This window comes from Strix aluco, chromosome 1 (genome assembly GCF_031877795.1).
Source record: "Strix aluco isolate bStrAlu1 chromosome 1, bStrAlu1.hap1, whole genome shotgun sequence".
Lineage (NCBI taxonomy): Eukaryota > Metazoa > Chordata > Aves > Strigiformes > Strigidae > Strix > Strix aluco.
In genome coordinates, this window is record NC_133931.1 from 124,574,356 (window position 1) to 124,589,397 (window position 15,042).

General features: G+C 37.8%; 1 protein-coding gene across 10 annotated transcripts in view; it reads left to right on the forward strand.

Moving 5' to 3' along the window:
- NEBL (nebulette) overlaps positions 1 to 15,042 on the forward strand; it is a 270,025-nt gene that overhangs the window by 240,016 nt on the left and 14,967 nt on the right. The gene's annotated exons all lie outside the window — the stretch shown is intronic.

Consider the following 15,042-nt stretch of genomic DNA (forward strand, 5'->3'; position numbering starts at 1 on the left):
GAATTGTAAATATTCAGAAACATTGCATTTTAAATATGTATTTAAAAAAATAGTGATTTCTACGTCTCAGTTGTGAAAGAAGGTGCATTTGAAAGGTTATCCAAAGGGTTACTTTTTTTTTCTTTTTTTAAGAAGGTGTTAGAGTAAAGATATTATTACCATTTAGTTGCCTGGCATCCTTGAATTACTGATGCTTTTAGAAGATTTTAAGGCATCTTAACTGTAGTCTGTGCCTGTTTATGTTCTCCCACTCACCAGAGTAATATGTTATTATAGTGGTTAGTGTTTAGGGAGTCTGCGTTGTGTTAGGTGCCATATGAATACCTACAAGCAGCTCTGATTAAGAACAGGTGAGGAAGAAAGTGTTCAGACTGAAGAACTAACTCTAAAAGAAAGAAACACATCTTTGACAGAACTATAATCCATTATATCATGGCTGTCCATCTTTATTTGATATTTTAACTGTATTCCCAACTCTTTTAATGGATGATATCAATAATGCACATCACGCTAGTTTTTATGCCTCTTCCTGTGATGATGCAAAGTGGGTTTCGTGGTCCACTGCATATTGTTTCTCTGTATCTGTTCTGATCTTTTTTGGCTCTATTCCAAGCTATTTTAACATTGCTTTGTCAGCTTGATTTGATTGTTAACAGATATATTTTATTACTTGCCATATTGAGAATAGGAAATGGGTTTTATTTTCCTGGTTGTTTTGGCACTAGCAAGCTTGCTTTTTGTGTCTCTATTTAAATCTATTGTTGTGGTGATGTGTTGAATAGATCCTTGCCAAGATCAACATATTTTAGCAGGATATTGTTTCCGCTTTTGACCCAGCTGGCTAGCCAGGGTTTGAGCACTTGCAGACAGTTCCCATTGCAGGGGAGAAATAAATGCCAGAGCTAAATAATTTGACATAATCCTAATGATTTACAAGAAAATGCCATTTCTGTGAACACACTCAGAAAAAAACAGCAGAAGATAGCATTTTTGGTCAAAAATACCAATCTTTTTCATGGCAGCATCCCATCCAAAATGTCATTTAGCACATAGCCACAAGGTGAGTTTGTCCTTGACCTTTATACAGTATTTCTTATGGCATACCACAGTAAATGAGAACCAAATCCGTTTTGCTGAGATTTCATGGCTGTTTCTCATGGATTTTGTACTTTTAGATCTAGCAGTGTTTCTCACTGGCAATCGTTTCAATCTGCGTGCCGACATGAAAGACAGTTGGAGATCTGTGACCAATTTTACAGCTTCTAAGTGTCTTTGGCCTTGTTTCATCAGCTTTCAGATATTTCTATGTTGTTCAATTACTAATTTATTCTAGATACCTTTATTGATATTTGACCCACAATTCAAGTGTTTCACTGCTACTGCTAGTGGAAGTGTTCCTTAATCGCCTCTCCCAGCCCTTAGCCGAGTCCCTTGCTTCATGATGTTAAAGGCTTATTCAGATCTAGATAACTCTCCTCTTTGGGGAATTTCAGTAACAACATCACAGGGGGGCTACTAATGTTATTCACTTGAATTACATCTTCCTATTTGATTTCCTGACCATTATTTTAGATGACAAGGTTGAGCTGAGCCAAGTGTGCTTCCCAGGGAGCTTTCCCTAAAAATCAGTAGATTTTTGCATGATGTAAGTTCAGGAAAATACCTGTTTTTGCTTTTAGACTACTGCAGGTAAAACTGGATAGGAAACAATTGTTAACACTTTCCAGAAAGCCTGATGCAGGTGATGAACTTTCATTTTGATATTCTTTTTGAAATTACTTTTCAGCTTTTTGCAGCTTCTCTCTGCTAGTGTTTTTCAAGGTTGACTTTATTACTTCATGGTATCATTGATTTTTTTTTTTGCCATACTGGACAGAAGGTGTTGCACTAGAGCTTCTCAGTCTGCCTAAATGCTTTGTAATTAATTACTGCCCTAACAAAGATTGCCTTTTTACCTGCAAGCCATTCTGTAGCACTTCTCAGAAACAGTTGGATGCCACAATAGTTCTTGCAAAATTCTCCACTGTTTTTCAAGTAGTTATTTTCAGCTTGGCTAAAGAGGAATAGAAGCTAACAATTTCTCTCTTTCAATCCTGCCTTTAATACTGGTTTTGCAACTTTGCAGACACGGAGCTGTTAATTCATTTTTGGGAGGGTTTTTCAGATTATTTTTGTCAGAAAAAGAAGTTAAGATATATGGATGTCAGATTTATTTTTGTTTATAAAGACAGACCAGACAGTTCCTTCTTCACAGAACACTGTATATATAAAAAAAAGCAACAAAAGGCAGTTTCTTTGCTTTCAATTCAGGTCTTTGTAGACAGCATTGTGTCCAAGAGATTTCTCAACTGTTTTTTGGGGGGTTTCTTTATAAATTCTTTTATGTCTGTCAGAATTTTCTGTGCAGTCTTACACACTGTTTTTCTCCCAGTTCTTTTCACGCTCACTCTCTTGCTCCTCTTCCTCCCCTACAAGCAAGATCCCATCCTGTTAGTTTGCATTCAGGCACCAGGAGAGTATGCTCTGGTTCATATGGCTCAACACATATTCCAGTCTTGCATTATTTTGGACAGTTGTATTTCAACATTCTGCTGCATGAAGGAGATGAATTGCTTTTCCATGTAACTTCCATCTAGATATAATTATGGAGTTTTTGGTGTCTGATGACAGAAAGGAACACAGGTATCACCTAACTGGACTACTTGTATTCACGGTCTCTATGGTGTTTCTCAGAAGTTGTGCTAAAGCTTGTATTTTTATAAAGGTATCTTCTCCTATTTTAAGGTCTCCATATAAAATTAAATCTACTGTCTTTTGCTAGTAACTTCAGTAAGTGAAAAGGACATTTAGATCACATGCTCATGGCTCAAGAGTGTTTTGTTTAGTTCATTCCCCCAAAAGTGAGAGTAAAAATGCTTGGAAGTAGCACAAGTTCACAATGTTGGAGACTTTTTTAAAAAGGCCTGTTATTTTAGAACACTTTCTATATATACTCTTCTCAGTAGTTCCATTTCTGGAGACTGAGATGAGGAAAGGACTTTTTAACACTAGAGCGTTGATACGTGGTGCAATGTAAGATACAGAAATTAATACGTGGTGTGTGATCCAGTGCCAATCACAGAAACCAAACTTAGTTGCTCAAAGCTCTGTGTGTGCAGCTATAGACAAAGAGTGGCAAGTTAAAGTGAAGGCTGAAAGTAAACCTTTAAGGTTAATTAATATTTTTCTTCAAGCCCATTATTTGTAGTAAGCAAAGAAACAAAATATTACAACCAGAGGAAATTCTGGTTTAGGATTAAAATGTCAAACAATTTAAGTCTTTGAGCGTGCACAGAAACTTGTCCTTAAGGGAGTTGACCTAGTGTCTGCAGGGGTCACTCAGCTACTACTGGAACAAATTTCAAGCTTTGCCATGATGGCAGGGAAGTGACTATGCACATTTATGTGCTACTAGAGCAGAGTGTCGTGATGACTGGCTAGATGAGAGCAGATGAGCCATGGCACTGCTACTAGGGCTACCATTTTTGTCACTTCTGTTTTGCATCAGTCTTTGACTCATTTTGAGGTGAAGAATTCCTCTTAGTGTGTTTGGAATGAGAAGACTCATCTGCACTAAAGAGTATCACTTATTTTAATTTCACTGTTATTTATTCATTCTCTGTGTCTTTTGTTGTGCAACAATTTGTGTGCCCATTTTGTTTTCATTATACTTCAGTGAAAGTGTTTTCTTTAGGGTTCCTCCTTTTGTTTTAGTTATCGAAGACCTTTTATACTGCTTTCCTTCAATCCTGTTTCAACTGCAGAATGTTTTCATTTCACTTTCTAATATTCTTCCTTCTCTCAGTTTTTACTTTAATTATCTTTCAATTTATTGTATCTCTGTGGGGCTTTCTGTTTAGCACTCTCCTGTTTTAATTTAAGTCAGCAGCATTTTATTTAATATTACCAAGTTTTGCTTTCAGTCTGAAGGTTTCTACTTTAAAATGATCCTGCAATAGATGAGTTTAACTTTTTTTATCCCTGATACACTCTTTTTTTATCCCTGATACACTCTTTTTTTCTTGTTAATTGAAACCTTTTAGGTTGGCTTTCTCCCCTTTTGGTTCTGACCTTCCCTTTTTTAATCTTCTATTCCCTCTTAATTTCTGGTTTAATTGGCGTGTATCAGCATATAGACATGATATATACGGTTTTTCAGTGTGTTAAAGTGTCCCTTTATTCTTTAAATTGTGTATAGGCTGTAGATGGAGGAAAGTCAGAGGTGAGTATTAGTTCCTTTCAATCATGGATATATTGTTATTCTGCTGAGAAAAAACTTGTTTTCTTTGTGATTTTCTAAGTCATCATTGTACTATCCTAAAAGCTGTATAGAAGTCAGTCTGTAGGAGACAGAAATCAGGTTCGCTGTACTCCCAAAAACTCATGTTACGTAGGAGACCTTAGTGGATATTAGGACAGAAATTTCAAGTGCCTTTTGTTGCATTTTAAAAATGAGTGCTAAAATTTCATGTATTTGGTAGGAGCCAATGTGTTACTGATTTGCTGCATGTTCACATTTATGCTTGTCTCCTTCAGCATAAGTTCTTCAGATTCAGTTCACTTGCCGCCACCAGACAAGTAGTGAGAATTAACATAAAGAGGCCTTGATCTGAGGTTTAAGGTCTTCCTTTCTTTATTCTGATGAAAAGGGTCTGCTGCTAACATTCAGGTCTCTTGCTTTGCCTCTGCCTGGGAATCTACCTTCTTTTACTCGCACTGGCGATCCAGATACACAAATTTCAACGACTCATGAATAGTCAATTTCTGTTATCCATCGTGAAAGTAACATGTGGGTTGCTATGAGAAAGATGAAAATTTGTATTAGATTCTTCATTGATACTACATACCAATTAGTCAGGTCCAGAAAAAATTAATGCAAACAACCTTTAAGGAATAAATATGGGCATGTTGGCAATTTGACTCCAAAGTCTATGAAGACTGCAGAACACATCCTACTGCAGTATCTTCCTGTGGGATATGGGTACTTAAATTTTGAAGTCTTTATATAGCTTGGAGTGGAAGTTAAGTCAATGAGAAACAGTAAGTCCTTTCATCTTTTTCCCTAGTGGCGCGTCCTCCTTGTGTGATATGAGCCTTCTGAAGAATAAAGGCTCCAAAGTAGCTGAGCCTGCTCCCCTCCCTTTCTCCAAACTCCAGGGGTTATCTTTCTCCTTTCTCACTAAGGCAGGAACGTATTGTAGGCCATTAGAAGTACTTTTGTTTGAACTGTGGTGTGAACACAGCCCTGCAAAGAGCAAATGTAGACTTTATGTATTATTGTGTATGACTGGCAACAGCCTCACACTGTGTACCAGCTCATGGAGAGGGCTTTTGTTGCTCAGCCTGGCACTGATATTTTAATCATTGATTTCAGGGATGTCTCCTTCTCTGCCCCTAGCACACACCAATATCTATGGCTCTGTATCTAAAATGTTTATTTGTAGGATTTGCCCTGAGGCTTTGACATCCACCCATATATGCCAAGAAAATCCTAGAACAAGGAACTGCTACTGCTTCTGCTCCTGGTTAGTCTGATCAAAAGGCAAATGAAATGGAGAAAACAACTCCTCATTTAAACAGGCTGGAATTGCAGAGATGCTCCCTGGTATGTGGGCCTAGGAGTCTACTTGTGTTGGGACAGTGGTAATAATCTCTTCTGCCAGTAGATGGAAGAAGAAGAGGGAAGGAAACAGGATTTGGTTCCCTTCCTTGCTCTGTTCTTCCCTTAATTTTTTATAAAAAACTCTCTGGTTTTGAAGATGGGAAAAATCACCATAGTAAAAGAAAAGTCAAAGAAAAAAAGAGGGATTAATACCTGATTGGTTTTTATATTGTAATGTAGAGATCTGTCTTCCATCTCCAGGTGCAGCTGGCAGGAATACAGGGCAGAAATCATTCACCCCTCTTCATATTCATATTCAGTTGTTAAGGTCTGTCATTTTAAGGAGGTCAAGCAGAATGACACAGCAGTTGTATTTTCTTCTCTGGCAGCCAAGGAAGAATGGTTCTTTTATGCTAGGTAGCTGAACTCTGTTTCCGTGCCGTTGTTCCCTAGAGTCCCGTAATCAAATATGGCATTTGGAGGGAGAGAAATTGTAGATTTCACAGGAAGAACTATAGGCTTTTGTGGGTTTCTTGTCCCCTTTCAAGTGTATCAGCAGGCTGTACTGCCACAGAAGGCTGAACACATCAAAACAATGCTCTGTGTACTCCCTCTTGGTGAGGGTCACGTCCACACTTCCCTTATCCACCAGACTCTTACATCTGTTTCTGAGTTTATTTATTTATTTATTTTTTTACTAGATGGTGCTTTGCTTTTGCTTCTTTTACATGCAAGCCCCCAGGAGGTTTGCCACACTGAAGGCTAATGTGTGGGGAAAAAAAGTCTTCTCCCACTCAACAGCATCATGGTAAAACTGTGCTTTCCCATCTTGGTAATCAGATGAGTTTCTGTTCTTAAGTGTATAATGTGATACAAATGCTTACAGACAAATAATGAATACAACACCCATAAACCTCTTGTAATATTTTTGAACTTGGTTAAATACTTCTCTGTGTAATATGAGGACAAGTGCATGCATATGTTTGGTCCCTATCTGATACCACAAATTAATTAGCATGAACAGTTTTTGTTGTTAGAGAGCTTACACTCCTTCAAAACTAGTGACTCCTAGTCTTCTGTTCTCAAATAGATTTTTGCCAAAATCATATAGTTTCCTTTGTAAAGGTTTGCTGTAACCACACTGTACCCCAAAAGGACAGTGCTTGTTCAGGCAGCAAGACAGAGCTCTCTCCCTTCTGAAAACTGTACCTTTCATTTGAAGATGTGTCTTGCTTTTTCAGCTTCTGCCTCCTGTTTTGCAGTGATTCCTGTTGCTCAGAAGGGCATTTTTTTTTCCCGATTAAAAATAATGACATTACAGATGAAGGATTTTTTGAAAACAGTGGGAGGTTTCCTGATGTTAGAAAGGTGATACCTTTTCACCTCTAGATTTGAGGTAAGAAGGAAAATTAGATGCAAGGTTAGTTGTGAGAGCTCAGATTTCAGTGAGAAACAGAGTGGGTGTGTTCATTGCACATGTGCTAGGTTTTGTATAAGTTTCCATGAAAAGAAGATTTCTGACTGTTTAATATATAATCTGGTCTCCTCTGAATAATCCATTTTAGCCTCTTAAACCATGTAAGTCTAGGAATCCAGAATGGCAGTGGGACCACATTTATGCACTAGCTTGAGCATTATCAAATCTATCTGTCCTAGTCTGCACTATTGGTCCTCTGCTGAGTGCTTTGTTAATGCAGAACATGAGAGAAATTAGTCCAGAAGATTAGACTTCATTCTCTTTCATTACAAAGGGGTATGAAGTATCTGTAAAATCTGATTTTTTAATGTAAAACTTGAAACTTCATAAGGCAGTCCAAGTGAGGGCTAAGTTAAGTTTGGATTAAGGTTTGATTTAGGGCTCTGGGAATAAAACTAAATATCCCACATTGGTTGTAATACATTAAGATATAAATTGTGATTCATCTGAAAGCACATTTTCATTCAGTTTATGTTCACTGAGGATGAGTTAATGTTCCAGGGAGAGCTTTACATTTCACACTTCCAAAATATTTCTGCTTAGGTTCCCTCTGCATATCTTTGATTCCCATGCTTCTCTCCTGCACCCTTGACATCTGGCAGCACCAAAAGGCAGTTCTCACACATCCAGGTGGAGGAGAATCCAGAAGACATCCCATTTTCAATTTCTGTAGTGTGGCAGCAGTTCAGAGGATCCTTCTGTTCACCCTGCCAGCTGGCTGAGTTTGATGTTCCCTTTTCCTTTAAACAGTGAGCAGAAAGTGGAAGGGAAATTTTCAAGTGACTCAACAGTTGGAAGTGTTAATGGCTCCCTTGGCAAGCAGTTCTTTCAGTTATTCAGTGTAGTCCCCTAGAGCAGCTTTTGATACACTTCAGAGGATTTTATATGCAGCAGACAATAAATATCATTAGTAAAATTATGTGCAGTCACGTACTTGATCCTGGTTGATGCTACCCTTCCACCATTGCTCAGATTGACTGTACCCACTATGCACATAAATAGCTGCACAGAAGTCAAAGCGCAGCTTCCCTGAGAAGAACTTGCAGGCTTCACTCTTTAATGCAAACGGGCAACAGTTGATGTTCAGTAAATGAGTTCAAATCATAATTGAAGGCATGTGGGTAGTGTAACATGTTAACATAACCTTCATTTTACTAACTCTTTCCATTTGTGATGAAGCCTAGAGCAAAAATCTGCCTATTCACAATTTAAGAAGGAATTGTAGCTTCCTGTGGTACACTGTGGCCCCACCAGGACCAAGGATGCCTTAGGCTGGCTTTCAGACATTTTGTGCCTTCATAAATAAAAGAATGTGATGGAGTGTGCAATGAAAGGAAAGGCATATTGTGGTCTGTTTTCTCAGCTGAGACATGCTGCAGCTTAGGTGGAATGTCAGCCAAAAAAGTCAGCTGGCGTTAAGGTTTGTTCGTCAGTGACACCAAATCCTGACTGCAATTCATATTCAGAACTCCAGAGCAGGATGGCCTGTGATTTGATTATATCCATTACAATACCAGTAGGAGAACTGGGGATATGTGTAAGTATTATGATACACCAGTTACTAATAGATACATAGGCTAAACTCTTTGGGCTGTACAGCTACCATTGAAGACTAATTCCAAAATAATATTCATAGCAGTTTCTGCTATAATCCATATAAAATGAACAGGGGCACTCCTTTTATGTTTGAACTGCTAGATCAGTTCCTAAGACATAATGTAATGTAGAACATATATGTGGAAATATATGCATTAGATGTTGTAGAGATGAGTTGAAGACCTTGTCTTTTAGAAACGATGGTAAAAAAAAATCATTTTTGCAATCCAGATAGGTCAGTGGTTCTGCCAAAGCAAAAACAACCAGCCAAGCCCCTTCCCACTCCCATAGCATCTGTATAAATTGTGCTCCAAATACACAATCTGTTCTCCTCTAGTCCTGGTTAGTAATTCTTTTGTCCTTAGGTTGCAGTAGAGTATTTAATGTATTAAATCTGCTTTTGTGAGGAAAATGAATGAACTAAACATCTAGGAAAGATTTTGTAGCTGAATATTCAAAACGTAATTTTTTGTCAATTGCACTACATTTAACTAGTTTAAAATATTCTGCGTTCATCATCATAACCCTGAAGTGACATTTTAGGATTCAAAACGGGGGACAAATAGGACTCCACTTCTAGGGTTAAAAGCCAAATAGTTGAGGTAGTTTTATTTTTACAGTGCAGTGATAAGAATTGGTCAGTGGGATATGGAAGGGGGATAAATGGTTTGTATTTTAAGTGAATGAAATTGTAAGTGAAATAGATTGTTGTAACTGCCCATAAAATTCTAAATGACAGATATTGAATTCATAGTTTTTAAAATCCCCAAAACAATTATTTGTAGAAGTTGTATAAAGACAATAATTGTTGTCATTCATTCTAAATTGTAATTTTGTGTTGTGTTCACTTCCATTTTATCCTGTTTTTTAGCAAAAACCATAAAAACATGTAAGTATGAGTGAATACTACAAACAGCCTCTTCCTATATTTTTAAAGGCTGGTAACCTTTTGAAACAGTTTACTTACTGAATTTCCTGGGATATCACTTACCACTCTATTTTATAACAAATACCTTAGCTTTTGTGTGAAAAAGCTAATGTTTTAAGGGGCTGCTATGGAATTACGTTTATCAAATCTGTTCTGAGTGTTTGTGGTCTTACAGTCCTAAATGGCCTTTCCAAAGGCAGTGTCAGGAAGCTGATGGCATTTTCTGTTCATTAAGATTGTCTGCGCTGCCAGGAGAGGACTAGCTTGGGCTCTTTGCAGGCTGTGAAGATGCCACTCACCACCTCACTGCTCCACAGTCAGGCACAGTCACAGGCAGGGACTCTGGGTTTTTTGGGATCTGACGGCTTCTCCTCTCCTGTTGGCAGAGCACAATATTACATATATTTAATACTTCACAACTCTGTGATGCTTTACAACTACAATAATGTGTTAATGATTGCAAAGGCTTTTGAGCTGTGACTCAGTATCCTCCACCTCCTGTTTCTCAGTAGAAATGATGCTCTAAGGAATATCCACAAGCACGTCTTGGCAAAAATCTTCCCTTTATTACCCTCTTTTGGTGACATCCTCTTCTTTTTAACATTGACAGTAGAAAACAGGACATCCTTGGTTTTTTCATTAGACTGATACTTAATACCTGCTTGCAGATATGACTTCTGGAGACTGTGCTAGCCTGGGCTTTCCCTGAATATAGCCCTTTTGTGCAGTTTGTCTGAAGGGGAATGAAGGCCATACTACTTTTATTTAAAGGAAAAATGTCCATGAGAGGCATTTTTTTTGCAGTAAAAAGACTTAGACCCTTTAGAGAGGCTGGAATGGACCTCAAGAAATATATTGCCCCGACAAAGAACATCATTGAATTGACTGATCCACCGTTTCTCAAAATATGGAGAGTTAAGGAGAAGGCCTGAATGACCAGACACATAGACTATGATGTACTAGAGAGGCAGTTTGCCAACTGTTCTTCCACTGGACTAGCTAGTACTTCCCAAATTCCCACTCCATCTGCTATTAGGTGTATGATGGATTTATACAACAAATACTAGTGTAACCAGTATTAATATTATTGGCTGTTCATACAAATCAGGAATTTTGCAACAGGTGAAATTTTTGTGACTGTGTTTGCTCTTTGGAATAACTGAAATACGAGATAGTCTCCCTCTATAAGGAAAACAAATTACAACTAAAATACAGGGTTTCATGTGGCATGAACAAGTTAGATGTTCTTTTTGTCATTCCTTTCAAATTTTCTTTGTTTTCTTTGATATATGCTAAACAGCTGTGTGTGATCTTCTGTGTAATTTCATTCAAAATTAAATTTTAATTTCTTACAGTGAAACTACTATTAAGAGTTATAATTGTATGATTCTGCATTTCCCACAGTAATCTACTTCAGTTTGCATGGTGGATACATATATTTAGACACTAATGAGGTTTAGTTTAAAACATTTTGTTTTATCCATTGTAAGTAATCTTGTGAGTAGCAACCTTCTGATTTTTTTTCATCATGAATAATTAATGTTATTTTAATACAAAATAAATAATTTTGTTGATCCTCCCTTGCCTCAGTTTTTTTCAAGGATTTGAAGATTGCATGGTTTATTTCTTATATCTTTATAATTTAGGTTATGGAAACTTCCTAAACTAGTAATGTTCTGAATTTGCCATTGACTCCAAGTAGTTCAGAGCTTCAATTCTAATGAGGTCAGTGAGCGTGGCAGATATTTATTAGCACCCCGTGTGAATTAGGCCATACTTCCAGGTTGTTATTTCAACAACCTAATTATATCTGGGTTTGATATTCCAATTTACTAACTAATACTGACTCCTGTAATGGATAGTATGCAGACAAACTGCTGCTTCTGACAGCACCACTGAGAGCAACAAGCCTGGTAGCTCAGACATCCATGAAAACAGCCTAACTAAGGAGTAAAGGGCAAGAAAAGAGAAGAAAGGAAAAAACCAAAAAAACAAAAAACAAAAGAAAAGAAATGAAGGGAAAGTTACTGTTACAAGAAAAAATGCCAAGATGCTTTACCGTGTTGTTCTCTACTGTTCTAAAAACAGCACTGTTCTGTATCAGGTCTCACCATCTGCAATCTTCAGGTTAGTGCTTTTTATATGCTTATGCAGTCTGACCTATTCCCAGTAAATTTGACTGTGCTATGCTACTCTTTCTGACTAGAAAATAATAAAATTCTATAATAGATAAGAGTTATAATCAGTTTAAAGTATGTGTTTCTATTTTCTAGCTTGTTTGAAAAGATAATGCTGAGCAATTTAACTTTAGAGTTGGCTGGGAATTTTTCAATATTGTTCATCGGAAGATAGCAGTTTAATGCCAAACTTCTTCGTAGGAATGCATCACTTGTGATTAATGTCTCAGTGCCAAAATCCCTAATTTTATTAAGTTTTGAGATTGTTAAGGTTATATAGCTTGACATTTTTGAAACAAAGAATCCAGCTTTATGTTGAAATATGTTTAATTTTGAAGTGTCACATAAATTATAATAAACATTGATAATCATCAAAATTAAACCTAGATATTTTGAAAATGGTTGTTATAAAAATGTTTCTTTACTTGATTTTTAAAATTTCTTTTTGCATGAACCTTTGAGATTTATTTATTTTTTTTTTAATCCCAGTTTGGGATATGAGCATTCTTGGCAATCAGTTCTGCACTGGAAAATTATTACTGATGTTTTTCTAATGTTATCTGTATCTAACGTATCTGTACTCTTCTGTTTGTCCTCTATACTCCTGTCACTCCTGTGGCTGTGACTAGCATGTTCTTTAGAGACTATCCCCTTGCTCTGTACCAGGGGGATGCTGCAGAGATCTGTACCTCATCTCAACCTCTTCACCATCTCTATGTCTGGGTAGTACTTCCACACTCATTAAAGTCTTTAAGTTCTCTTGCTGACTGCACGAGGCTTAATCTTCTCTAAACTTTCACTATTAATTTTTTCAAATACTGTGGAGATGTAGGATACAAGTAGTTGAGCACTGCATGCCACATGCTAGCACACAGGAGCATTTTGCATTATATGGGATGCAGTGTTTGGAGCTGAATGCTGGGACATCTGGAGGGAAGCATCTGTGAGAGGCTCAGCTCTTCTGTGGTTTGAACTCAGAGGGAGCTTGCACAGAAATGAGGTGCTTGGGACGGCATACCTTGGGACAGCTGAGCTGATCCAGCAGGTTGCTGCCTTCTGCTGCCTGTGGCCTTGGGTACCTGGTCCTGCCTCCTACCTTGCACTGCATCTGTTGTTGGTCTGATCCCTTGCTGAGCTGACTTAGCTCACCAAGCCAGCAGAAAAACAACCCAGCTGAGAGGAAGAGAAAGGGAGGTAGGAGTGTTAGATTGCCTCAGCCAGCTCATGGAGCATCGACCTCAGATACGCAGTGGGAATCTGGGATGGACTGCCTACATCTCTTTGAGACATATCACCTCATGACTCCTGCTGAGTTCTTTGAACACTTAAATTTAGCAGAGAATGGTAGTATTTAGCACATCATTTTTAAAAGCCTGCTGAAAGCTCATCTGTCATAGCAGTCAAGCTACTTTTCTTCTCTTTTCATGCCTTTCACAGACTATCCTTATCATACCTATCCTACCTTACTTGCTGTCAAAGTATCAAGATTCTTGTTTATGATTAACCTGCGATATGGGCCTTCTTCTTTAGAACTCTTATTAAATTCTTGGTTGACCACAGTTGTGTTCCATTTATCCCGCTGTTCATGCTTGGGCAGGATGTAAACTTCTGGAGAATTAATGCGTTAGCCTTCTTCAAATCTCTCCTTAGAATTGCTTCTCAGGATACTTGTATGGTTAACACAATGCTGTGCTGAGTTAATCTCAAAAGCTTATACAGGAATATACACAGCATGGGAAATAAACAGGAGGAATTAGAGGGTGTGTGGTTGCTCAAAGAGGTATACTGAAATCTCCATCCTGAACTGAAAATTGACTGGACAAGGCCTTAAGCAACCTAACCTAACTGCAAATTTGGCCCTGATTTTAAAAGGGAGACAAGCTATGTTACCTCTAGGGGTCTCTTCCAACCTTAATTGTTCTATCAAGACCTTTTTTTTTTTTTATTGAGTGTTCTCTTGTACTCTATTGTCTCTTGTTTTTCACTTTGTTTCCTTTCTTTGAATTCAAGCTTTTTGAAACTTTGTTACTTACATATAGTACTTTTACATATTTTATATGTAAATATATTTAAAATATAACTTTCAATACATATATAAATAAATGTTCTTTTGTCAAGCATTGAAACAGGCTACTCAGGGAAGTGGGGGAGTCACCATCCCTGGAGTTATTTAAAAGATGTGTAGATGTGGCGCTTAGGGACATGGTTTAATGGTGGACTTGGCAGTGTTAGGTTTACAGTTGGACTCGATGATCTTAAAGGTCCTTTCTAGTCTAAATGATTCTATTATTCTATGATTCATACAGTCTGCTTTTTTCTCCCCCAGATCTGTTTGGCACTCATTTTTCCTGTCCTTACTCAGGTTGATTAGTATCTTTTCATCAAAAGTCTTGCTGCAGATTTTGATGGGACAACTCCTGGAGGGGAAGTACTACTTCAGCACATAAGGGTAGCTGAATCAGACCCTGAGTGATGTCAGGTGCATTACTGTGGAAGTAATTTTGTTATTAGAAACACTGAATTCAGTTAGATTCAGGAAAGAGATGAAAACTGTTGATAGTATGCAAATATGCCAGACTTGGTAAGTGATGATAATGTACCACTTTGTTCAAGGATGTGACTGGTAATACAAATTTTAACCCAAAACACTTTAAATACTTTAATGATGGGGAGCAGCAGCCAACATCTGGAGAAAGTGGCAAAAAGCAAAAAAATAAAGTACCCACCCAGAGTTTGTAACTGAAGTTACCTCCATGACACTTTCTGGAGAAGGCTTTAAAAAGCGATCAGTTGTTATTATCCATCAGCTTCAATGCAGTAATGACAGTTTACCCTAAGGCTGTATCTCTTTAGCTATGTATTCTTGAAACTTAGACTGGGAAGTGGTCAAGGGGCTTGTGCAGTTCAAGCAGTGACCCATCCACATGAACAACATGAGGGGTGTAGCATAGTAACCCAGAAGTGTACTCTAGACCTATGCTTCCCCACTACTTTGACAGTGTTTTCTGCTGCACAGGACATAGCTGTGTAATTTCTAAGGGAAGGGCAAAAGAAAGAAGGAACTGAAAGCAGTGGGAGAGGCTTTCTAAAGTAAGACCATGAGGGCTGCTCTAGACACTGCAACCTGTGAAAAATAAGGCAGAAGCAAGGAAAAACGGGGGAAGGACTTCAGTATATGTGGAACAATGTGATTCCCATAACCAGCTTCATCTGTTTCGGGGGA